The sequence below is a fragment of the Triturus cristatus genome, chromosome 8 (assembly GCF_964204655.1).
Source record: "Triturus cristatus chromosome 8, aTriCri1.1, whole genome shotgun sequence".
NCBI lineage: Eukaryota > Metazoa > Chordata > Amphibia > Caudata > Salamandridae > Triturus > Triturus cristatus.
The window spans coordinates 1242848479-1242874764 of record NC_140591.1 but is presented as its reverse complement, the minus strand read 5'-3'; the positions used below and the strand labels follow the sequence as shown (position 1 = coordinate 1242874764).

The 26286-nt window shown below is 43.6% G+C and overlaps 1 protein-coding gene and 1 pseudogene across 2 annotated transcripts in view; one reads left to right on the top strand and one right to left on the bottom strand.

The window, feature by feature from the left end:
• USP9X (ubiquitin specific peptidase 9 X-linked) overlaps positions 1-26286 on the bottom strand; it is a 1605828-nt gene that overhangs the window by 1534998 nt on the left and 44544 nt on the right. The gene's annotated exons all lie outside the window — the stretch shown is intronic.
• LOC146805661 (inner centromere protein-like) lies at positions 20201-21719 on the top strand (annotated as a pseudogene).

Here is a 26286-nt window from a genome sequence, read left to right as displayed (position 1 = left end):
GCAGTTATATGTGAGTGAGTAGGTACCATTCAATTAATTCATACCTAGTGTATTCCTTGGCATTTGCAGCGCTAGCACATTGTAACATGGCAGGAGCAGGGATGAGCCAACCACCCCCATTTCTTAATGAGTTAGGGGAACCTGATATACCATGGAGGAGATGGGTTGGGATTTTCAAATCCTATTTAATCGCCATTGGGGGTGGGAACTTTTCAAATATAAGGAAGCAGCATATTTTATTACACAACTTAGGAGTGCAAGGTAGGAAAGTGTATGAGGATGTCACAGGGAGACTAGTTGAGGATGAACCTTTGGAGGAGGACGAAGGCGTGGATGTGTATGAGTACACTTTACGGAAGTTGGGGGAGCACTTCAAGGTAAAAATTAATGTGGTCTTGGAGAGACACAAATTTTTCAAACGTGGTCAGAAGAAAGATGAAAAAGTATCATCGTACATAGCTGTGTTAAGAGGCATGTCAGCCACCTGTGAGTTTGGGGCCCTTACTGATTCACTTATTAGGGACCAATTAGTGAGGTGTACCAATGATGGGAAAGTGCAAGAGGAGCTGCTCACTAGAAACCCTGATTTGGAGGAAGCCATTAGTATAGCCAAGGGGTTAGAACACACAGCACAGTGCATGAAGGAGATGAAAATTGGAGAAGCAGTGAAGGAAAGTGCAGCACACAAGGAAGTGTCTGTCACAGAAGCGGTGTGCGTGGTGGAGCAAAAACATAAAGAGGTGGTAAATAAGAAGACTAATAGCTTACAATGCTTTAGATGTGGTAGCCATAATCACTTAGCGAACAACTGGAAGTGTCCTGCAAGAAATATTGTATGTAGGAAGTGCAACAAGAGAGGGCATTTCTCGAAAGTTTGCAATGTGTTTACACCCAAAGTGCATATGGTTGAAAGCAATGAGATGGGGGATGACACAGAAAAAAACTATATTTTTCAAATTGGGGGGGAGAGCAAGGATGACAACACGGTATATCCCACATGTGAGATAAAGTTGGATGATGTGGGGATAAAGGTTTATGCGGATTCTTGCTCACCATTTACCCTAGTAGAAAAGAGAGTATTTGATGAAAAATTTGGTAATCACGGCATGAAGATAGAAAGTCCTGACATTTCCCCTTCAGGTTACAATAAGAGCCCCATACCACTAGAGGGCATGGTGAGGATGAGGATCTCATTCAAAGACAGGCACACAGTGGGGAAGGTATACATAGCGAAGGAGGGATCCAGCCTGCTGGGTTGGAAACACCAGAAAGAGCTAGGTATTAAACTAGATCCCAACAATAGCGAACAGGTATTGCTTATAGAAACACAAGGGGATAGTGCAGGACTCATCAGGAACTATCCTGAAGTGTTCAGTGAAGAGCTGGGGTTGCTCAAGAACTACATGCATAAAATAGTACTTAAAGGAGAGGTAAAGCCTGTAATTCACAAAACAAGATCAGTACCTTTGTTAATGAGAGAACCACTGAGGAAGGAGTTGGAGAAATTGGTGAGACAAGGTGTCATTAAGGAGATTGAGAGCTCAGCATGATTGGCGCCCATAGTCATCACGACAAAGGACAGTGGTAAGAGCATTAGGCTCTGCGTGGACTTGAGAGCTCTTAATAGTAACATAGTAGTGGACAGACACCCCTTGCCCAAAATACATGAAATGTTGAGCACTTTGCAGGGAGCGAAGGTGTTTAGTGTCTTGGACCTATCATCCGCATACCATCAAATAAGACTGCACCCTGAATCACAGCCGTTGACGGCTTTCACGACTCCTTTTGGCAACTTCAAGTTCCTGAGAATGCCATTTGGGCTGGCATCGGCAGCATCGGCATTCCAAAGAGCCATGCAGCATGTACTAAAGGATTGCCAGAAGTGCATGTGCTTTCAGGACGATATACTGATTTATGGCACTAGTGAGGAGGAGCACAAAATGAATGCCGAAAAGGTCCTAGAAAGATTGAAGGAGGTTGGATTCACAACAAAGGAGAGCAAATGCAAGGTGGGGGTCACATCAGTGGAATATTTGGGCCACATAATATCTGAGGAAGGCATCAAACCCAAGTACAGCTTAGTGGAAGCAGTGAGGTGTGCGCCTACACCGAAGAACAAAGAAGAGGTGATTTCATTCCTAGGTCTAGCGGAGTATATGGCAAAGTTCATTAAAAATTTTGCCATGATGGCCCAACCTTTGAGAGAAATGCTTAAAAGTAAGCGCGAGTTCACCTGGGAGAAAGAACAGGAAGAAGCTATAAGAAAGATAAAGGAAGCCATTGCCACTGCTCCTTACATTGGAAATTTTGATGTAAAGAAAGATACTATGATTACCACGGATGCCAGCAGCAAAGGAATAGGGGCGATGCTGTCACAAAGAACAGGGGAAGGAGTGAAAGTGGTGGCGTTTGCTTCAAGGTCCTTGACAGCGGCAGAGACTAATTATTCAACCATTGAGAAGGAAGCATTGGCAGTTTTTTGGTCTATCAAGCACTTCAATTTTTATGTGTGGGGCATGCCATTTGAAGTATACACGGACCACAAACCACTTGTGGGGTTGTTTGCAAAGAAAGACTTGGAGAACGTAACGCCAAGGATTGCAAAATGGATCCTAGGACTGCAAGGTTTCAACTACAAAGTTGAATTTGTCCCAGGACAGCAAAATAAAGTGGCAGACTTCCTGTCAAGATCACCTATGGAAACACCGTCAGAAAAGGAAATGGTGTTGGAGGTGAAGATCCCTGCGGTGGCAAGAGAAGAATGGGACCAGCATATGGACCAGGACAGGATCCTTGGGGAGGTGAAAGGGCTAGTGACGACAGGATGGCCCGACAGGTGCAGGGACCTGCCAGAAAACATTCAACCGTTCTGGAATGTAAAGAATGATTTGTCCATTGAAGGAAGATTACTCCTCAAGTCAGGAAAAATTGTACCTCCGGAGGGGCTAAGGTCTAAAATAATCGATCTAACCCATGAGGGTCATATGGGCAGGAGCATGTGCAAGGCACGCCTGAGAGCGGATTACTGGTTTCCAGGAATGGATCAGTTAATGGAGGACAAGGTGAAAGACTGTTGGGCGTGTAGCATGAGCGACAAGTCAAGAAGCATAAGGCACGCTCCACTCATTCCTGTAGAAATCCCAATGGTACCATGGGACAAATTGGGACTTGACATAACAGGGCCCATTCGGGCCAAAGGACCACAGGAGTGGTACCTTTTGGTAATCATTGACTACTATTCGAACTGGATAACGTGTAAATTTGTGAATTCCATCAATACCAGGTCTTTGATAGAGTTCATGAGCGAATTATTCTCTAAAGAAGGAATTCCTGCAACCCTAGTCACCGACAATGGAGTACAGTTTGTGTCGGAAGAGATGAGAGAGTTCCTGAAGGACATGTCCATAACTCATGTGCGCACTCCCCTTTATTGCCCTAAAGCCAACGGGAAGGTGGAGAGAGCTAACAGGATGCTAAAAGAATGCATACAACTGGCGAACAACTCAGGGGTGGCTATTGAACCTGCCATTAGAGACATGCTCTGGGCTTACCACACAACACCCAGTCTCTCAACGGGTCATACCCCCTTTGAACTGTTGAGAGGAAGGAAGGCAGGATCGAAATTATCCCCGAATTGGTTGTGTCCAAAAGAGTTGGGGGAGATCGACAAGGAGGAGTTAAGAGACAGAACGATGGCCCGACAAGGGAAATACCAGGAGTGGTATGACAGGAAATGGGGGGTCAAGGTGAGATCCTTTCATCCAGGGCAAATGGTGCACATCAGGAAACCTGAGGTCATGAGAAAAATGGGGGGTAAATATTACCCTCAGGGAAGAATTAAGGAGGTCCAGAGAAACGTGGTGGTCATGGAGGATGGGAAGAAATGGAGCATGGACAGGGTGGCTGGGGACGTGAGAGAAAGGCCCCGGGGTGAGTGCAGCAGGGGACAAGGCAATGAAGAGAGGGCGGATCAAGCACAACAGGGGAGAGAGGTCCGACAAAAGAACGCTCCAAGCTGGCACCAGTACTATAACATGGGGAGGTAGCCTCCTACCCTCTTCCCCAGGGTGCCCCCCATGGGCCTCAGGAACTGTCAGAGTTGTGTTGTTTATTCCCTTCCTAGGTCCAAGCTTACCTGGTGGCCTCCGTTGGTATGGGGGTAAGATGTGTTGTAATTTCTCCCACTTGGTACAGGCCATGCACCCCCACCCCTGTCACACCTTTGGTTCAGTCGTGGAATGTTGGTAGGAAGGCCACCTTAGAATGTTGACGAGGTGGTCTTCACATAGAGATTCTGTTTAACCAGCATGACCTACAAGCTGGGGGATGTCGTTGTGATACTACTTAATAAAGAGACTTACAACTTCACCTGCGTGACTCTTCACTACACCTATGTAATGTCATAGAAATGGGGAAATCTAGAGAAATCTCACTTCCCACTTATAGGGGAAAAAGGCGTGCCTCAGTAATTGATTTCATTTTTATTTCCAGTGGTTTAATTAATTCAAAAGAGCATGATACTGTAATTCGCTCTACAGACCTACTCAGATTACCAATCCTTTAAATTGCAAAACCTCCATTAGTGCCTCAAAGAAAGGGTCACCCGATATTTCAAATTAATACTTAAACAATACATGGTGTCAACATGTGAGCAAGTGTATGTACTAATTTTTCAACTCGCTATCCTCATTTGTAATAACTGTAATAACACAAACCTTGTAAAAGTAGCGAGGGGCTCCAATGTCAAAGACATTGAGCCAAGGCTACCATAGTCTACTTCCTTTCCTCTTTCCAACCTAAAACTGGGAGAAACCTTACCATTAGTCTAATATGTGGACTTGACCTTTGAATAAAAGATCCTAAAGAGTTTACGTTACTACCAAATCGAATGTAAGCTCGATATATCCAATGGGTACCTTTTCCCTAGCTATAGAAATTATTACTGTAGTATCTTAACTATCTATGCTTAGTCTCATTATACATGATGAAGTAAACACGATCATTACCATGCGGTCAATTAATATAGTCTACTTGTGATGTTTGCATCACCCTTTTAAGACAGTAGGGATTAGGTGAGAAAACTTCAAATATTTTATATACCCGAGTAAAGTAATGAAGAAAACCAATATTTCTTTCATCTGGTCCCATCCTGGTTTTTACAGCTCAACCTATTGTAAGGTTCCTTCACTGAGCCAGACACATCCATATCATGACTTCAGTTATAAAAAAAGAAGTTAAGGAAACAGCAAGATGATCCCAATCAAGAGTCCTCGATCAACCAAACACCCATCTAAACTATGAATTTTACTATTGTCAACTGATTAATAGCCAGTCTCTCCCCAAGTTCTAATGTCAAATTTTAGACTACATCTACTCCATCAGCAATGAAGGAAGCTAAAACTTTGTAATACACATCCATCTTAACTATAGAAAGTTATAAATCATTACATTATATTTTATGCTAAGCAATTAAAAAGTTAACATGTCATCTGAAATAGCTCTCGTTCACAAAACATTCATGCTTCTTTCATAACCACTTCACAATTGCTTCCCAGATCAGTTCAGCCTTACTATACTATTCAAAACCAGAGTTTTTTTCTATTATTATTACTAAGGTTTCCACTTGTCTGAGATGAGAGAAGTCTTCTCCAGCAACTCAAGAATCTTTTCTAAATATGCAATGCACAGCTAATCAACTCTTCTCAACGCTGCTTTTATTAGACCCGAAACAGAGGAGATATGAAGATTGTAAATGATCATCTATAAATAATTGTATATTTTTATGTACACTACAGTCAACAAATATTAATCATTCAACAGTTGCAAATTCAGAAGCAGACCAGTCAGATTTTCAAAACTTTCAACAAAAATATTCAGAATAGCACTAGCATGATCCTGTTCAACAATCGCCCCACTATCCACTCCTTCCATTTTATTAACCAAGTAACAAGCCCTCTAGAGGACAGTACAACTGAAAAAGAGGAACTATTCAGAGCTGGATCTAAAACTACATTCAAACGTCTACAATAATGTTCTCAGTCAAAGTGTTTTCGATTTTTCAAAAAGTGAAGGGCTATATTAGGAAGATAAACATTATCCAAAATCAAGCCTTCCACCTCCAACTTCACGGATTCTAAATTTAATCTTGCCTTGCCCATTGAGATTTCATTTATGACCTTCTGAGAAGATCTCAGTATTGTGCCAGCTCTGGAAAAAAATAACTTGAAATACCATGCATCAGATAAGCCTCTTTCAGAAAAACAATGTCCATTTGTGTGAGTTTCGGGTTGTTTGCTCAAGGTCAGTGGCGCTTAACATGGGGAATCATTGGGCAGGAAGGTGCGTCTGCGTGAAGCCAGTGAGGACAGTGCAAGGGTCAAGAAGGTAGTGGAAGCTAACACAACCCATAGTGTGTTCCCTTGGATACTCAGCAGAAATTGGAACCACTGGTGAGCCTCAGAGTTCACCCTTGCATACCCGCTGAGTGTGGCAAGACTGCCAGCACGGTTATCTAGGCGACAGTGACTGCAGCAGCTGTTGGAAGTACGGAGAGAGCCTGCCATTATCTTCAGAGAGAGGCTTACAGCCTTAGTAGAGTAGACTGAAAGCGCTCTGATCAAGGCACTATCTTGGGACGGACAGGGCCACAGCTGTTGCACAGAACTCAACCACACAGCAGGATGGAACATAAGGCTGCCTACACCAATTAAATAAGCACCAGATGGAAAAGTTGACCCAATGTGCAATCGGAACCAATTAATCATGTTACTGCCCTCCTGCACATCCCGTGAATGCACTGTAATGGCTAGTGAACCAAAGGCGAGCCACTTGGGCCACTACTAAATTGGGGCAGGGAATGCTGAATTACAATGCTGGTGTAAGAAACCAAGGGCATGCCTGAGCAGTGTTACCCTAAACAGACCTAAATTTCAATGCAGAAAAGCAAGAGGATATGGTAGAAGGGACAGCAGAGCTCCTAAAACTCTAATGGTTCGTGCCCCCCAGATATAGCTACTGGCCTAGGGTGTGCGTTCTGGGTACAGGATAAGGAATTAGTAAGTCATGTGTGGACTGAAAGCTTGAAGATGGACAACCAGTGAAATACAACAGGTGCAGGCCATGTGACTAATGGATGAGCCATTGGCATTAAGCTGCTTGTGCTTACAGCGCACCCTGGCTGTTATGGACATTATTGTGCCTGTGATGACAGCTGAAGATGCGCTGGATTGACAACAGGCTCAGTATTGCAACATTTGACTCCAAAAGCACTGACCAAGCAATTGTATATATGTGGTGCAGATCGAGTACAGAGCTTCTTTCAAGCCCAACACTTGATGAAGAATAGTGTCACAAAAGGCTGCACCTGCATTTTAAAAGCAAGCTCAATTCCATAGAAAGCAAAACTGATACAGTACGCCGGAGAAGGGACCGTGTCAAGGAACAAATTCATAAGCATGCAACAAAGATATATATGGGGGAAGTTATGAATGTTAGACCTAGAGGACTGTAACACTGGCCCTAGTGAAAACATGCTTCAAATGGAGCGAATCCTGGAAGTGATTGATGCAAAGAATGAGAAGCTGGAAGCAAGATCTAGATGCAACAATATAAATACTGGGGCGGGTAGAGACTACAACTATGTGCAAGCCCATTGTTGGGAGTCTGTCCTGGCAGACCTACTTCACAAGACAATTTTCCCCAAAGTTTTCATAGCTGAAACAAAGCACTGATCACTGGCAATGAGACACTTGATTAAATTCCCCACAGCCCACCCTGCATCTCAAGTATATAATAGCCAGGCTGTGGAATAATTTGGATTGAGATAGTGCTCTGGCTAGCAACCTAAAAGGCCGAATAATCTATCTGGGTGTGCTGATTTGAATGCACCCTTTCAGACAAAATAGGTGCATTCAAAGCAGTACAAAAACTGACAAACATTTGAAATTTGCTATACTACTTCCAGCTAAGTAAGAAGTTATAGGAAGGGATCTTTGTCAATAACACACAAGCTTAATATCAAGTCCTAATTATATGTACAGGGGTTATGGTTTATGCAGCCAATCTAGACATGAGCCCAACCCTAATTAACCCCTTCAGCGCTCATGACGGAACCACTCCGTCATGAGCCACGGGTGCCGTGTGCTCATGACGGAGTGGTTCCGTCATGCTGCGGCCGTTGGCCGCCGCTCCTTCCACGCTGCGCTGATTCCCCGCCTGTGCAGGCGATTAGCGCAGTGGGCGGAGTCATGACGGAACCACTCCGTCATGAGCACAGCTCAACCGTGGCTCATGACGGAGTGGCTCCGTCATGAGCACAGCGCCACCGCGCTGCCCCCAAACCCCCCCCCAGCGCTGCGGCGGAATTCCTGCCGCAGCCAACGGGTTAAAAGACAGCATTCATAACATGTTACACGGTATACAGTCAAGTTTATAATCACAAGTAAAGCAAAAAAAACGAATTTTCACTTTTGTATCTTGATAATATTTGAGATATCACTCTTCTTTTACAAGAATTTCACATCATCAGACAACACCTGTTTCACACTGTGATGCAGGCGTAGGGTTTTTCAAAGCTGCAAATAAACAAGTGGGAACGGAAGAAGGACCAATTTAGACAAGAAAACTTCTTAGATTAACGTTTGAATACCATGTTCTGATTGTATCTGAGAAAACACAACTCATGAAAGGAAGAGCTCAAAATTCATGAATCATGAGATATGTGACAACAATTTTTTGTAATGTATTTTACAGTTACAACATGCAAGAATGGTATGAATATGCGAGTTAAACGTTTACGGCATGGTAGTATTTTGTCTATGTCTATGGCAAGCATTTATGCACTAGCACTTTAAAAATGGGACAAATGCAAGGGGCACGTCATGTGATCAAGGGCTGCTGAGCCCGAAACGCGTCATGGCGGCAGAGCGCACGAATTCAAAAAAATAAACTTAATTGGGTACAACAAAAGTGGAGTCCGTTCCCTTCTTGATCTGGAGTGCAGAGGATCGTTCAAAGAAAGGTTTATTGCTATATATCAAACTCTTGAAGGTAGAGGAATGGGTAGCAGTGCACTCAAGAGAAATAGAAATAAGATTTTGTAAATAGTTATGGCACAATTTTAATTATTAAATCCAGCAGGGAGACAACAAAACAGGCGTCTCATTAAACAAGATTAATTTAAAGGAGTTAAATTGTCATAAAATATGGAAAAAGCTCAATGCCTGTGTGCAGTTGTATGATGAAACAATGCATGCGTTTACCATGCAAGCCTTTACAACGCAGTGGTTATAACGCAGATACTGTTACCACGAGTTACCTTTACCACACATGCCTTTACAAAATGTTAAAGGCATATATGTGATAACGGTTTTTTCTCAAAAAACACATTTTCTAGCCCTGAGCCCTAAAGCCGGACCCAGCCCTAAACGCCCCACTCTGCCCTGAGCCTTAAAACCTACTCCCAATCCCAGCCTAAGCCCTAAAACGCCCTTGTGTGCATTCCCCCATACCTATGGCATGAAAAGGGGGGACGAGGGTGTACCAGTTCCACTTGTGTGAGCTGCGTGGGCCACGATTTGTTTAAAAGCTCCACTGCATTCTCTAGAGTTATTGCTGCTGCCCTGTTGCACGGCCAACTACATTTCAGCCGCACAGCTGTTAAATGACATTCCTGTTGCTTAAATGTAAAATTAAAACAAAAATAGTGCTCTCACCGTAATTTTTTGTGCGCTGTGGCGGGCTTTCCGGAAATGTGTTTCATTCAGCTTCCTGCATCATTGGAATGTGCTATGGGTTGTGGCTAGTCATGTGACTCAGTTCGCTGCCATTTCATTCACTAATCATCATAAACCGAGGATTCTGCACATGACTTGTTTTTATTGCTATTAAACTTGCTTATTTTCTTCGAACCTTCTAACCGAAATCTGCAAAAGGTAATTTGCCTGTATTGATATTAGAGACTGATGCGTATGTATGTATGCGATTGTAACTACGAAGCCATTACCACGCATATGCCTTTATCATTAGTGGTAAAGGCAAATGCGTGATAATGGTTTTGTGGTAACAGTAACACGTGGTTATGACCACGTTGTTAAGGCTGTAAAGGTCTGCCAACTGAGTATCAACAAGACAGCTTTTAGTCTGACGTTCTCAACTTGGGCACATTGCATAATTTATGGGCATATCACTGCACCTCAGGTCCAGTGTTGCCATAATTCAAAATTGGTTTACATTTCACAATTAAATGAACTTTGAAAGGTCTTGTAAGGGTTCAAATTTTATGGTCCCTATTGTCAAAACTATTTACGCCTGCAAGTGTGCTTTATCTGTAAACAAGCTGGTTTTGCACTCAATAGGATTTACTCGCATAAAGTATTTCTTGTATGAGAAAATCCATTCACTGGGGTTAATGGTTGCTAATTTACTCATGACAAACCAGGAGTAAAAACGACTTGCAGGGCGGGAAGGGATCAGACCCTCCAAATAATAAAGTTTGGTAGCAGAGAAAGGAGTGGCTCTACTGGGGAAATGTTTTCTCACAAGGGGAAAAAAAAAATTAAAAGTGAATTTGCATTATCTCAGAAGGATTTCACATAAGCAAATGTACATACTTCATGCCAAAATGGAATTCACACACGAATGGTTTTCAGGACTACATTTCGAAACCTGCAAATTCCTGAAGTCTTAAATCTGTACCAAGGGCCTGAAACAGTAACTGCACGTTTGTGACTTTAAGAATGGAACCCTTAATATATATTTTTTTTTTTAGGTCTCGCCTGAGCCAGCGCATGCGCTACTCTGGTGAGACATTTAGTAAGCGGCTTCTCGAAGTGCTACTAAAGCGGCCACCAGCTCGCCTCTCCATTAACGGCTGCACGCGCAGCCCTCACGTGCTTTGCACAGAGCGCGTCATCGCGATCGCTTTCACCGCGATTACTTTTGCTCTCACGGCCGCGCGGCGTTACTTTTACAGCCGTGCGGCCAATCCTTGTTCTATTTTGCTTTACCGCGTGTTGTCCTGTGGGATATAGTATCATTCAGCACACAATCTGCCCTTTGGCATGGGAACATATGTTTTGCTTTGGTTGTTATTCAATTTATCAGCACAGATACAGTTATTAATTCAGAAATCTACCACAGACCTCTTTAAGACGTACTTATGACATCTTAGTTCTGGTAGAAGTAAGTGATCAGTGTCCCTGATTGCCATGCCACTCAACAAAACATTCTCCAGGCAGGTTTTATCTATTAGGCTGAGGATTATGTGCCTCAAACACATACCTTTTTGAGTAAATTAACACTCCAAGACCTTGCCTGAATGTGAACTATACCGCAGTTCAGCAATCTCATATTTCCACTTATCAACACAACCCACTTGAGCGGGTTCTATGATTAGGGTGAATGATAAATGCATGATAAGCTTTAGATATTTCAAGCATGTCACTTATACATGAAAAATGAAATGTTCAGATGCAAGGGCTCTAGCAGAGAAATACTCTTTAGACCCCCCCCCCTTCAGTTTCTACCCAGAGAAAGTGGGCGATTATAGTTTCCACAGGATGTTTCCCCTTGGGTGGCAAGCTCAGCACCACACACGAGAAATAACAGCAGGTACACGTGAGGTCACCAGCCCACACTGTGCACCTATCCCTTATTAATGCACAATTCCAAAGGAGTGTTTTCGCGTTGGGGGTGAGTGGGCCCGTGCTGTACACACTACGGCTACGCTTACCTCGGTGGTCTCTAATAAAAAGTGAAACGTGACTGGCAGTGTTCCAGTTTTTGGAACTGACTCCAGAAGCATTAACGGCACAATAACAAGGGTGTTTCAGTTCTTAGTTCATACATGTTCGTGAAAAAGGCCTTGTGCCAAACCACTCGAAAGAAATAGCTCAAGAGGAGCAGGATTATTTGGCTCTGCGGTGTGGATGCAGCCGGGAGCATGCTCGGCGCAGCTCTGCTCCGCACCGCATTCCTCCTTGCTAGAATTACATTTCTGTGGGAAGCCTATGAAACACACGCACCCACAGCAGAGGCCTTAAGCACATCACGATCAACTGGGAGATTGGGAGATTAATTCTTACACCCCAAAGTAATCAGGTTTCTGCACAAAGATGTAACTGTAACTACAATAGAGAACACACATTTTTAAAGCAAACATTTACAAGGGCATCGGTTAGCTATCAATGATGAAGGAAGTCGTCTGGACCAGGTCATATGGGTGTGCAAGGCCCACAGCACCCCAAAGATGTCGATTTTTTTTTTACCAACAACAAACCACAGGATGGCGGCCTAGGCATTAGGGGCCACTTGCATTAGGAACTATGGCACCCTTTCTATGCTACCTACATTAACGGATCATATTTGAAATGTGAGAGCTATATAGGCACAAAAATCTTGTGGACATAATTGTATGCGTCACGTGGTACATCATTAGCTTGAATATTTTGAGTATCCTGAAAGCAGAGTGAGTCTTGCAGGAAGATGGCCCCCCGAGCCTGGATTACAAAGGCCATACAGATCATAACAACACATACCCAAAAAAATACTGTCAGGTACTGCAAAACCATAGCATGCTGACTCTACTGAACCCAGACTACAACGCTCTTTGTAAAAAAAACATCTAAACACTATGAAAACATTTTGATTTCTCCAGTCGGACTAAATCTGTTTCAGATTTATAACAGAGTTACATCAGTCAGTAGTTTAAGAAGACCGAATAAGTCTTATAAAAGCATCCTAAGTTGCTGCAAGAGAAAGCTGTGTGACTATACGAGCATAGAAATAACGACCTATTGGCTATGCCAATAGGTCTCGCCTTTGGGACCTTACAAGTGTTTAGCCAAGCAACGGTTGATATTGTTGCACCAAGGATATTGGCTGCATAACTAAATACTTATAAGGTCCCAAAAGCCAGACCTATTGGCTATGCCAATGCTTGTTTTAAATGTTGCTCTAAAGATTTGAAAGCAATGCTCCTTAATCATATTTTTTTTAAATGTGATCTGTATTAAACATCTTTTTTATTAGTGAATGCCTTTCGAGACATGGTATTTAAAGTTGTCCATTAAAATTCCATGACTGGTTAGAACAACTGTCTGCAACTTTCTTCAACGGTTTCCAAATTGCAAATATTTGGGAATTTGTTGTTGTTGTAAATAAGCTTACTGTTATTCTTCTGAATGTCTTTACATACAACCAAGGAGCAATCTAAACAGTCCTAAATCGTTCGGTTTTGTGAACATGTGTACATATTTTTGTATTCCAATCAATGTCAGTGATGCAAGCTGAGCTGACATCTCACTATTGCCATAGAGCACTCACCTTAATAGTGTAATAGCTTTGCATTAGTGAACCATACTATTTTGAACATCTTCTATGGGTGGATACATATCTTCCCTTAAAATAAGGCAATGCTCTTTCTCACAACTACACTACACACTGTAAATTGGCGCCAAATGGGTTCTCCGGCACGGGTTAGGTCTGCTTGTCCACTGAACAAAATTAACATAAAAGCTTTTTGCTCTTGAGCACAAACCAGGATCACCACCAAGTAGGAATTCAAATCAATGAATGCTGAAAATACAGTTTTTATTTCACTAGATCTAAGAACACTTTTAATAAGTTTGTTTTTTGTAAAGGTCTATAAAGGAGAATTACAATACAGCACTCCTAGCAACACCTAAATTTTCACTTTAAATAAAAAAGTCTAAAGTTCACCATTTGGGTCTTGGCGCATAAATTATAGCATTAAGGTGAAAGACAAAATATACTCCCAACTATGTAGCACAAACCATTATTTTAGCACCATCTAGTGAGAATGAAGAGTGCTGGTGGTGCACTTTTCATTTGATGCATAGTCCAAAAGACTACAAGAACTTCATGAACCAAAATAATGATTGAAGCTAGAGCACCTCCAATTGTGACATTTATGATACTTGAAATGTGGCTTTCATCCAATACGACTGAATTGGCTCAGTAAACGGATAATTCAACTGAAAGATTTGAAATGGTACAATACTGAGATTGTGTCTCCCTCTAATGTCAAGGTACTCATCACCAATTGTTTTTTAGATTTTCTTAAGGGTGTAATGAAGCTGATAAAATATTTTAGATAAATATAATAAAGAAAAATTATATTACACTAACATAATACTTAACAAAAGTTGTCAACAGCAATGTAAAATCTTTTTAGTCTTGCTTGCTATGGAATAAAACCAATAAAAGTTTCTGGGGGAGAGTGATCCTCTCCAGGATGACAGACTGGCTAAAGCAACATAATCTCGAATTTACATTTTGGGTTTAGGCCTGGGGAAAGTACCATGGACTAATGCCTTAACCTCCAGATGAGAATAGGGAAATACACGATGGCCAAGAGAGGTACACTGCACTTGACATTTATGGATTTAAAGTCCACTTTCGACCGAGTGAGTAGATCAAAACTATGGCCTCTGTTGATCACTCTGGGGGTGGATCACAATATTCTGAGTTGTCTGCATGAGCTCCATTCGGATCTTTCTGCCGTTGTAAGACACACAGGGAGCCTTTCTTTACCAACCAAAGTACGTAAGGATGTGAGACAGGACTGTATTTTAGCCCCTTTGTTATTCGCTTTGTACATAACAAGTTGGGCCCAACTATGTACTGATGGTCCTCTGGTGGGTATCCAGTTCATACCAACGCTTCTCTACGCAGATGCTGTGCTGTTGCTAGTACAGAGGTCGTTCTGCAATGTCTGCTGATTTTTGTTTTTTTTATAGAGTTTATGAACTTGTTGGATTTCAGCACCAACTTCTTTATGTCCCCACACTATGGTAATGGGCCCAAGAAACTGCATCAAGAGAACGCAATATGGAAATGGAAAAGGTACCCACTTTTTCCTATTCTGGAAGTTTTGTCTGATGAGAGGTTCATGGGTTCCATTACGTAAAGCAAAACAATTCTATGTCAAGAGCTGAGGTTGCTATCCTTGACTTTGCCAAACAATTGTGGGCCAAACCAGTTCTGGTCATGTTGTAGATATACAAGGCAAAATGTATTTCCATCGCCCGTTACAGGAGTGAGATCTGATGCTATAAGGATCCTAGGGACTTGCAAATAGTGGGGAATAAATTCTTGTGAAGTTTACTCTTTGTTTCTCAATCTGTAGCTTTCTATATGGCCCACAAAGAATTGGGGATGGAGTACACTTCTGATCTGGCGGCAATAACTCCCTTGATGCTCTGCATCAGGACTTGGATTGATCCTGCCCTGGAAAGAAATAAGAAAATTGTTAAAGATTGTTTGTCCTTAGAGAGAGCCAATAGTATCCTTGAGACCGTAGCACAGAAACTGGGTCGCCCGATTGGTCTGTGGCCCCCAGTGGGCTCTCCAGGAGAGATTTGAAGTAGGTCAAGTGGCACAAGTGGCACTTCTTATCTATTGCGAGAGCGGGAAGCAAGGTAGCTCATTAAACCCACTGTACGGTCATGTATTGTGTTAAAAACTTGTCCTTCAACAGAACCCTATTTACTAGAGACTATGATAACCTTATTATTGTTTCCTTTTAACCAGGTTTAGATTAAATCTTTTACATTGGTTGCTTGCTGTACCCCAGGGAAGACAAAATGTGGAGAATCTGGGTCCTTGTACCTGTAATAATTTCTCCTCGCAGGATACACTCTACTTTGTGATGTTCTGCGAGCATTATCATTTATTACGTCTGCCTTTTATTCTACCACTACTAAAAAGGAAAGGGCTTTGTACAAACTAGACTGCCACTGATTTATCTCCAGATGATATTGACTTCACAGGAGTCCTTTTATATTGCAAGTTTGTTAGTGGCTGCAATACGAAATAGAAAAAGGTGTGGTCTGTAAGAACATTATAGTGCCTTTATGGTTAGTTCGCCCCCGGTTGAGATGAATTTTTGTCGTATTGCGTTTTTTTACTGTGTTAGTTTTTGTGATTATTTATATGTCAAGAAGGGGGTCACAGCTATCAGATGACCAATAATGGAAGACAACAAATAGGTCTTCATTCACTTTATCACAATCCAAGTATGTCCTTATAAGTTTAAAGTAAGCAAAACATGGTCAATAAAATTGTATTTACAGCACCACATGCCAGAATTATTAATGGTGAAGGTCAAGTCAGAAAGTAATGGCTTGTAAATGTCAGGTTCACAAATCAGCTTGGTGAAACCTTCAGCATGTCACGATGGCAATAAAGAAAAACAATCAAGCTGTTTCATAAATGCTTTATTGCATCTATACACAGCCACTACATCAGGATCCATCAAGAGAGACTGTCAAATGCGAAAGCTGTTACAGGTGTAGACTTAAATACTATTGGCTTTACAGCAGCTCAATGATGCTTCTATCACCATGTTACCGAACGAGAGCACTTTTTAATATATTTTGTATATAAAGCAGTCAAGGTTGCAATAGCTATTATCAAATGAATGTCACTAACTCAACTTTGTACACTGCTACTAGAGACTGCTTTGTGCATTTTACAGAGCGCCTTCCTGCTTAGCGAGTTTGATTGATGAACTAATACAGTCATGTTGTTACCCTTCCGCTCCGATGCTCTGTACATATCACTGACTACCCCTCCAAATGACTGCAACAGCGAAAACACCAGTACAGTCCATGCCGGAAGAACGCCCTGCAATGCACTGATTAAACATTCCACTACTTGCTTCCTTGAGACTGCATGGTAGACGCACTGTCTTTTTGATACTCCATTTATGTCAAATTCTTGGTACAGATGAAACCGCAACAGAAATGAGACAATGCAGCTGATGTGGAGTCTTTGTGCTTTCTCCTATGCAACTGCTTCGGCAATGGATGGCTTCCAGGAGTAAATGGAGAAGGGTGGGCTGTCGAGGAAGATTCACATAAGAACAATGCTGCTCTGAAAGTACCAAGCACATGTTTTCCACCACTTGCACAATCTCAGTCCCTTTCCTGTACATTACCAAGCCCACACATAGCTCCTGTTCATTTTGCAGGATATGCAAGGTATGGCAGAGTATGTGTTTTGAAGGAAGCGGAGCAACAACAGGGTATTGTAATCGCCAAGTTTCTTCTCTTGCAGGTCCTGTGGCCAACCCTCTGGAGTGCACAACCAAAGGTCCAGCACAGTGTGGGGTTGGCTGTGTTTACAGAGGTTGGCCACGGGGCCAGGCCATAGGCCATCCCTTGTATCCAACCCCCCACATCTGTTGCCTGTGCCCAACCCTCTGCCGTTTACAACCAAAGGCCCAGCGCAGTGTGGAGTTGGCTCTCTTTACAAGGGTTAACTACAGGGCTGGTTGCAGGCCAGGCCCTGCGCCTAACTCCACACCAGGTAAGGCCAAACGCAGCGGGGGTTGGATTTAAGCATCATAATTGAATATTACTTTACGTTAAAAACCTTAGGAATTCACTGAAAAAAACAAAGGTTAAAGTAGTGTTCTAGTTAGGTGAATTTGTCAGGGACATTAACTTTTTAAACTAAAAAAAAAAAAAAAAAAAAGAAACACACAAATTATAGTTAACAGAACTTACTATCACTTACACCCCCATCTTTGAAGCAATACAAGCACATATACATAGTTTAGCACCCGGTGCACACAGTCTTCTTAGATAAGAAGAAATTTTCATGCTGAGACGATGTCCAATAACTCAAGGCTGCTTACAATATTTAGGCTGTAGGATCTTTGCCCTCTTAGAACCTTTTCTACTGAAACAAAAAAAAGTGTGGAACTTAGTGAGTACAAGTCAACAGTCACCTGCTCACAGTTACTCTTCAATACAAAGATAATGTGTTCAATCCCTCTACACACCTTTTTTTTTTTGTTGAAAATTTGTATTGTTATTTGCATCAAACCGAGCTGATTACAATCGCATATATTTCTCTGTTTATACAGTATACAGGGTAGTGCCACAGAGTGAACAGAGTATAAATACTTTCGCCTCTTCACCTCTCCCTGTAGACCTGCCTTCAGTGCATAAAACTTCTCCCATGGGGAACATCATCTGCATTTGTCAGTCACTCAGTTCCGGATCAGATTCTTGAGGCGGAGGGGCGCACATGTTCCCTCGAAAAGTGTTCCATTTCCCCCACACTCGCATCCCCTCTACACACCTTTGATTTATAAGGAGCACATGCATTTTGTAAACACTTATACCGATTAGCTGGACACAGGCTGTAGAAAATTAGGTAGGAAAGTAATATGGTAGTTACCCGCTACTATGTAAACTATAAGGCAAACTAACACACACATTGGATGATGAGAAGATGTATTCAGTGATGTAATAAATGATGTTATAGAACAGGTCATGAGTGATGTCATTTGTGAGGTCATAAGTAGTGCATGGCAGGGGTGCAAGTTAGTTTTCTTTGCGAACGATAACTGGTGAATTGCAGGGTTTCGTTTTGATTAAAATGTTACTTTTGACTGGTATTTTCATCTAACTATAGCATCACGTTAATTTTCGGGGCAGAATACATCTCACAATACAAATATGTTCTTCAAAGTTTAAAGTATGCAAAGCATGGTCAAGAAACTTATTTTCAGCACCACAAGCCAGAATTATGAATGGTGAAGGCTCTCTGCAAGTAAAGACTTGTCAATGTCAGGTTCACAAATAGGTTCGACGAAACATCCAACTTGTCACCAGAGAGTATATTTCACCCCCCGAATGTTAAATTGATGTTCTAGTTAGGTGAAAATTGCAGTTAAAACGTAACATTTTAAACAAAAACAAAAGAAAACCACTGAAATTCACCAGTTAGAGTTAACTGAAGAAACTAGAACTAGGGTGCCCACTATGTACAGTGTGGTCATCCATGAAATCACTTCAGATGTCAACAATGATGGTATCAATAATGTCATGAGTGATGTAATATACGAGTTCATAAGCAGTGCATGGCGAGGGTGCAAGTTAGATACTTCAGTAAACTATAACTGGTGAATTTCAGTGGTATTTTGAGTTTTAATACATACATTTCAACTGACATTTTCATCCAATTATAGCATTTGTTATTTTCCAGTGAATTTCTTAAGTTTCTTAAAGTAAAATGTTATTACTATACATAAATATGCCTACTACCTGCCATGCACGGCCATCGGCCATGCCTGTGCCCAACCCATCCCCATTGGTGGCAAAACCTCCAGTGCACACAGTTTTTTCAAAAACGTATTTTCTTGATCTAACAGCACTCTTCTAACAATCCCTTAGGAGCACAGGGGGCCAATGTGGCTCCCAATAGACTACTGTGAGATTGCGGTGCATTTGAATAATGTTTTTTTTTTCTCCAAAGTTGACTGGGGGATGGGTGTCCCTCATGGGTATCTGCCGCAGAGGCTAGGGGGTCACGGTATCCCCACCCTGCCCCTTCTACCTTCATTATTTTCAGGACACAGGCATTGAGTCCCTTGGTGCAGTAAAGGTGTATGCAACATTTCCGTTTGCATTGCGGATAGCCAAATCAGAGCAAGTGCTCTCTAGGGTCTTGCATGAGCCACTCACTCCGGTGAGATCAAGATGGCCGATGGGGAAAAAAAGGCTTTCGCAGCTAGTGAGATCGCTCCATTATTTCAAATTGCGTGCCCATGGGAAAGTCACAAGACTGTCCAGACACGCAGCACTTTTGGACCACAATTTCTCAATAACCAGCAAACAGATTTACACCAAATAATTAAAAAGTATGGTTTAAAAGTTAAGATCTAGGTTTGTGCTAAATTCGGTTTCATTCCGTTCAACCATTTTGGCTGTAGTGTGGTCTAAAATTTACTATGGAAATTGAATGGGTAAATTGCGTTTTGGGATCTCCCCACACCCTCCTACCACTAGATGGATAACCCTGAAACTTTCTAGGAAGAAGCGGAGGTAGATTAAACTGGTTTTTGAAAAATTTGAATATTCAAACAATGTCAAAGTTATTAGCAAAACAAGTGGCTGTCCGTCAAACTAATCGTTTGGCTATGCTCACATAGCTATACATTTTTAACCTTAATTTCTCAGCAATAACTGAATGAATTTACACCAAATAACAAAAAGTACACTTTCTGGGTAGAGATCTAGCTTTCTGCCAAATTTGGTTAAATTCCGTTCAGTTTAATTTAATTTTTTTTTTTTTAATGTATTGCTGTTAAATTGTTCTATTGAAAAAGACATGGGGAAAGTACGTTTTGGGAAACTGGAGAGGATAAAGAGAATACTGCAGACACATGACTGAGCTGGAATCTCAAGGCACCCAGAGTGCTCGGAGAAAGAGTTAGAGTTACAAGAGGGAAATAGATTCTCTGTTTGATGAAGGCTTAAATGGGCAGCATACAGATGCTGTGGGGTATTCTCCACTGAAGAAGACAATGACGACTCCATCTCCACAATGTATCAATAACAAAGTGGTGCGTCCCCCTTTAGCTCACTTGAGTAACTTTTGGCAAACTGTACAATATAAACAGATGCTTATGAGTACACCAGGCTCGGGTTGTAGCTCTACCAAAAGGAACATTGTGAAGTACTTCTTTAAGGGAACAACTCCTATTAAGTCTGAGAACAATTCCAATTGGTTAGTGATGTTGAAAGAGTGGCAGAGGATGGACATTTAGCACAAGAATCAAAAGGCATTGATCCAACGGAAGCCTAAAATGTTAGAGAAGGAAAGAAATATGGAAATGCTTAAACAGAGGTGTGAAGAACGCCAGTGCAAGGTATTGCAGACAGAGCATGTGGAGCAGATTGGGGAGAACAGAAAAATTAAACACAAATTTGCTCAGATTGATGAGAAGTGAAAAGGTTCAGAAGATTGAATGGCAGAAGAGAAAGCCAAGAAAAAACTGAGTAGAATATGGAGGAAGAGTAAGTCTGCCGCAGAATTAAGAGGCACACAAGCAGAACCAGCAAATGGAAAAAAGAGGAGCGCAAGCACCTGTGGCCGATGCAAAAAAAAAAAAAAAAAAAGCACAAGGAAGATCAGCAAAAACAGGCAAAAAGATTATAGGGCAAAGGCAGACAGCAGCAGTCAGAAGAGCAGCGGGCACAGGAGCTAGCTGCCGAGAAAGACTTGAGACGGCAGAAAGAGCTTTACCAAACTCAGGGAGAGAAGAATGTGAGCATCAGGAGAAGAAAGGAAACCTTCAAATACAGAGGGAGCAGGAGCAAACAGCCAGAGAGGAGGCTGTGCTCATGAACCGGAGAGGCTTTGAAAGGAAGTAGAAGAACTCAAAAAAGGAACAGCAAGAACCGCAAGAAAAATTGCATAATGAGCAGGAGAGGCGAGCTAGAGAGGAGCAGGGGTGCTGCTCCAAGAGGAGCAACGATCCAACGACGAGTGGGAAATTATGGCTAAGGAACAGCAAGAAGCATTGGTTACAAACGTTTCTGATGTCACTTTGGATGTTCTAACATCTACTGCCAGTGAATTAAACAAAAAGAAGCTATAGAGCAGTAAACCAAAGCTACCCAAGATCTGCAATGAGGATTATGGGATGGATATTAAAAGTAGTGACTCCGCGGATGATGAGTGCGCCTCATAAGCCCATTCCAAGTTGGGCATTCGGTAAACTGACGATGTCATGTTCCAGAAATTCTGCAACCCTATTAATATTGACTGCACCTTTGAACACATCGAGAGCCCCAAAATCAAAGAAATGATTTACAAGAACAAACCCCCCCTACCTCAAGCAGACCAGCTCGCCCACACTGACAAATCACCACTCGCATGTGGTTGTACAAAAATGCTAGTTACAGTTGCTTACCAAAAGTGCTGTCAGAGAGCATACTAGGGGGGGCCCTACGTTTGGAGGGTGCTTCAAAAGGTACACGAATCTCTGTAGTGGGACAAACTTGCTTAATTAGCTGAATGTGTAGAGCACTTGCACTGAGAATCGCTAGCAAAATAGTATCTGTTCATACTATGACCTTTGTCTTTAGCAAAGACTGTTTATAAGGACTGCCTGTGGACTTGTAGGCATGTCAATTCTTTACTTGGAGCTTTTTTTTTTTTTAAAGAATGTATTATTAAAGTTTAGTTCTATAAAAAAAAAAAAATCAATCAATAGCCTGAATGAGGTAGTATAACAAGGTCAGTGAGAACAAGCACATTGCAAGCATTTTTGGTACAGGATCCATATTCTAAATACCATCGCCCAACATGGCTGTCACAATGCCCATCAAATGAAGCAGCTGGTTCAGTCATAGGAGACTTAATGTGGGTGGTGTTGTCTAGTGGCCCGTGCACAAATTCCTTTGGAGTTCCGTGGAGTGCTCAGAACTGCGACGCTGATCCTTAAGACCACGGAACGACTGGTGCTGAAACTACTTCAAGCACTAAACAGCCGATTGCTCACTTGGATATTTGAGGCCAGTTACATTTAGTCCAATCTGGACCGTGAGTAACTGGAGCCTATTGCTGCTCCATCAGTCTCTGGCTTGTCTGGAGCAAGGCTGTGCTTACAAGAAAGGGGACATAAGAGGAAGGGTTTTATTATTTGTTACAGTCGCAGCATAGCTGCAGGGTTCACAGACAAGCTAATAGTCTAGTGACCCGTGCAACTTGTGTAGGACAGCGTGGCTCTTTACCCAAACACACAGACCAGGTGAGAGGATGCGCCCTCATAAGCACAACTTTTCCATGGAGTGGGTTGCCCAATGTATATGGTGAATGGCTCACAAGAAGTGACCAGGACAAGACATGAGGACACGTGGAGCAGAAGGAGATTAGGCATCACAACGGGATGGTGGCTCCGACCTTAAAAGAAACAGACTAGCTGCCATCAAGAAACAGACACATGGAGCACTCCTCCCCCCACAACAAATCCATCATCTGGGCAACCAAAACCAGATTGATAGGAGCACTCACTACCAACAAACAGTTACAAAGCAAGCAGTCACAAAGACCTACAGCACGAACTAAGAGAAACATGGAAGTATGTTAAGGAATTGGGAAACAGAGTGAAAAACTTTTAACCTTGATGAGCAGGTCGACGACTGAACATCTCCAAATGGAAGAACAAACCATTGTCCTTCAGGGGAAAAGCAAGGTCCTGGAAACTGCTTTAAGCAAAATATTATCTGCATTTAGGGATTACAGGTAGGTCTGTATGTGTAAGATCTACTCAATGTCATTCAGGAGTGACTGAATTGAAAGAAAAAAACATTCTCCCTGACGAACAAGTTACTTACCTTCGGTAACGATATCTGTAAGGAACATTAGTTAGATTCCTTACCTTAGAATATCCCCGGGTGCCAGGCTGGATCCGGAAAGATTTGTCAATACCCTTGCGCGTCGCTAGGCGTCGTCTGCGGCTCCGCATCCGTCGTCGAGATGACGTCTGAGTACTTAAGACGCCACCCTCGCGCGCTGACATCAGTTCTTGTACATAGCTTTCCGCGCCAGGAACACAGAGCCATACAAGAAACCGAAACTGGTGCCATGAATCTAGGGCCCTGAAAGGGATGACCTTAACCCTAGATATCAGTTCGCAGAATGGGCAGGATGGGTGGGGCGGTAAGGAATCTATCCCTAACAAGTGTCTCTTACAGATATATTGTTACCGAAGGTAAGTTACTTGTTCCTCTGAAAGAAACACGTTAGTTAGATTCTTTACCTTAGAATAGATACCCCAGCAAAACCAACCCCGGTGGTGGGTCTGCAAACCAAGATCACACCAGGAAGTCCTGGAGAACGGATCGGCCAAAGAAGTCGTCTCTCCGGACTTGGCTGTCCAGGCAGTAATGCTTATTAAACGTGTGCAGCAAGGCCCACGTAGCTGCCTGACAAATGTCCTGCAGAGGGACTCCCCATCCCAGGGCAGTAGTAGCCGCTGTGGCCTGAGTGTAATGGGCCCTCGGCCCCACAGGAGGTTCCTTCTTAGCCAAGGAATAACAGGCATTGATACACAAAACGACCCACCGAGAGATGGTTAGTTTTTGCACCGCCCGCCCCTTCTTAGCGCCCACGTAGCCAACAAAGAGTTGGTCGTCCACCTGGAACTGTTTCGTGCGGTCCAGATAGAAGGACAGCGCTCGTTTTGGGTCCAGACGGTGGAGCCTCTCTTCCTCTTTCGAGGGATGCGGAAAGAAGGTGGGCAATGTAACAGACTGGCCGATGTGAAAGGCAGTTACCACCTTCGGGAGAAAGGAAGGACGAGTCCGGAGAACAACCTTGTCCGGATGGACAGAGAGGAAAGGAGGATTAGAAGAAAGAGCCTGGAGCTCACTCACACGTCTGGCAGAGGTGATGGCAACTAGGAAAGTCTTAAGAGTGAGAAGACTAAGGTGACAATTATGAAGTGGCTCAAAGGGAGCGCACATCAGATAGGTTAACACCAGGTTCAAGTCCCACTGAGGCATTATGAAATGGACAGGAGGAAACATGTGAGTAATGCCTTTAAAGAATCGAGCAACAACAGGGGACTTGAAAAGAGAAGGCTGATCAGGAAGCCGTAAGAAAGCAGAAAGAGCTGAAAGATATCCCTTGAGGGTTCCCAGAGCAGAGTCCTGCTGGGCCAGGGAAAGAAGAAAGAGGAGAACTTCTGAAAGAGGGGCAGAAAGGGGATTGACAGCCTTTGCTGTGCACCATGCCACAAATTTGTTCCACCTGCAGGCGTATACCGTTTTAGTGGAGGGACGCCTAGCTGCCAGAATGACATCACAGACTTCAGGAAACAAGTCAAATGGCATCAACTGTCACCGCTCAATCTCCACGCATGGAGGTAGAGGCTGAACAGGTTCGGGTGGAGGACTGTCCCCTGCTGCTGCGACAGAAGGTCCTCCTGAAGAGGCAGTCGAATCGGGGGGAATCGATTGACAGACTGAGTAGCTCGGGATACCAGTACCTTCATGCCCAATCGGAGCCACCAAGATGACTTGGGCCCGGTCGCGCCTGATCTTCTTCAGCACTCTGGCCAGAAGTGGTATAGGCGAAAAGGCGTATAACAGACCGCAACTCCACTCGCGACGGAAAGCATCTCAGAGCGAGTGCCACCTTGAAAATTCCAATGCGCAGAACTGATGACATTGCGCGCTCTCTTCGGTGGTGAATAGATCTAACCAAGGCTCTCCCCACTGCAGAAAGAGGCCTTGCGCCACGTCCGAGTGCAGACGCCATTCGTGATCCATCATGCACCGGCGGCTGAGTTCGTCCGCCCTGGCATTCAGAGAGCCCGCCAGGTGTTGAACCACCAGGGTGATGCCCTGATGTTCCAGCCATGTCCAGAGGCGCAGAGCCTCCTAACAAAAGGGTCCACGACCCCACTCTGCCCTGTTTGTTGCAATACCACATGGCGGTGGTGTTTCCGTGAACACCTGCACTACACTTCCCCGAACAGAGGGAAGGAATGCCTTCAGTGCAAGCCGGATCGCCCGCAGCTCCAATAGGTTGATATGGAGCCAGGACTCCGCCGGAGACCAGAGGCCTCTGATCTCCGCCTCTCCCATGTGGCCCCCCCATCCCAGGAGGGACGCATCCGTCACCACTACGTGCTCTGGTTGGGGTAAGGCGAGGGATCTGCCACTGACCCAATCGCAGTCCTTGAGCCACCACTGCAACTGCCTTGCAGTGCCCTCCGAGATCAGGACGTGGTTGGACAGGTTTCCCCGATGTTGAGCCCACTGGAACTTCAGGTCCCACTGCAGAGCCCGCATCCGCCACCTGAAGTGATGTACCAGCAGGATGCAGGAGGCCATCAGACCCAGAAGCTGCAGCACCAACCTGACCGAAACCCGGGATAAAGGCCGAAAGATCGGAATCAGAGCCTGAATATCCCGAACCCGCTGTTCGGGAGGATCGACCTGAAACTACACAGAGTCCAGAACCGCTCCGATGAAGAGTAGCTTCTGGGAGGGACTCAGATGTGACCTCGGCACGTTCATGGAGAACCCCAGCAAATGCAGGAGGTCGCCCGTAGTCTGGAGGTGGGAGACGACTGCCTGGGGCGAGCCCGTCTTCAACAACCAGTCGTCGAGATAGGGGCAGACTGGAACCCCTAATCTGCGCAGGTGAGCTGCGACCACCGCCATCACTGTCGTGAACACCCGAGGGGCACTGGTGAAGCCGAAGGGAAGCACGGTAAACTGAAAGTGTTAGTCCTACCGTGAACCGCAGGTAATGCCGGTGGGCCAGCAGGACGGAGATGTGGAAATATGCGTCCTGCAAGCCCAACGCTACCATCCAGTCTCCAGGGTCTAGGGCAGCCAGAACCTGAGCTAAGGTGAGCATTGTGAACTTTTCCTTCCGGAGGAAGGCGTTGATGCTCCTGAGATCCAAGATAGGGCGTATGCCCCCTTTGCCCTTCTTGGGAACCAGAAA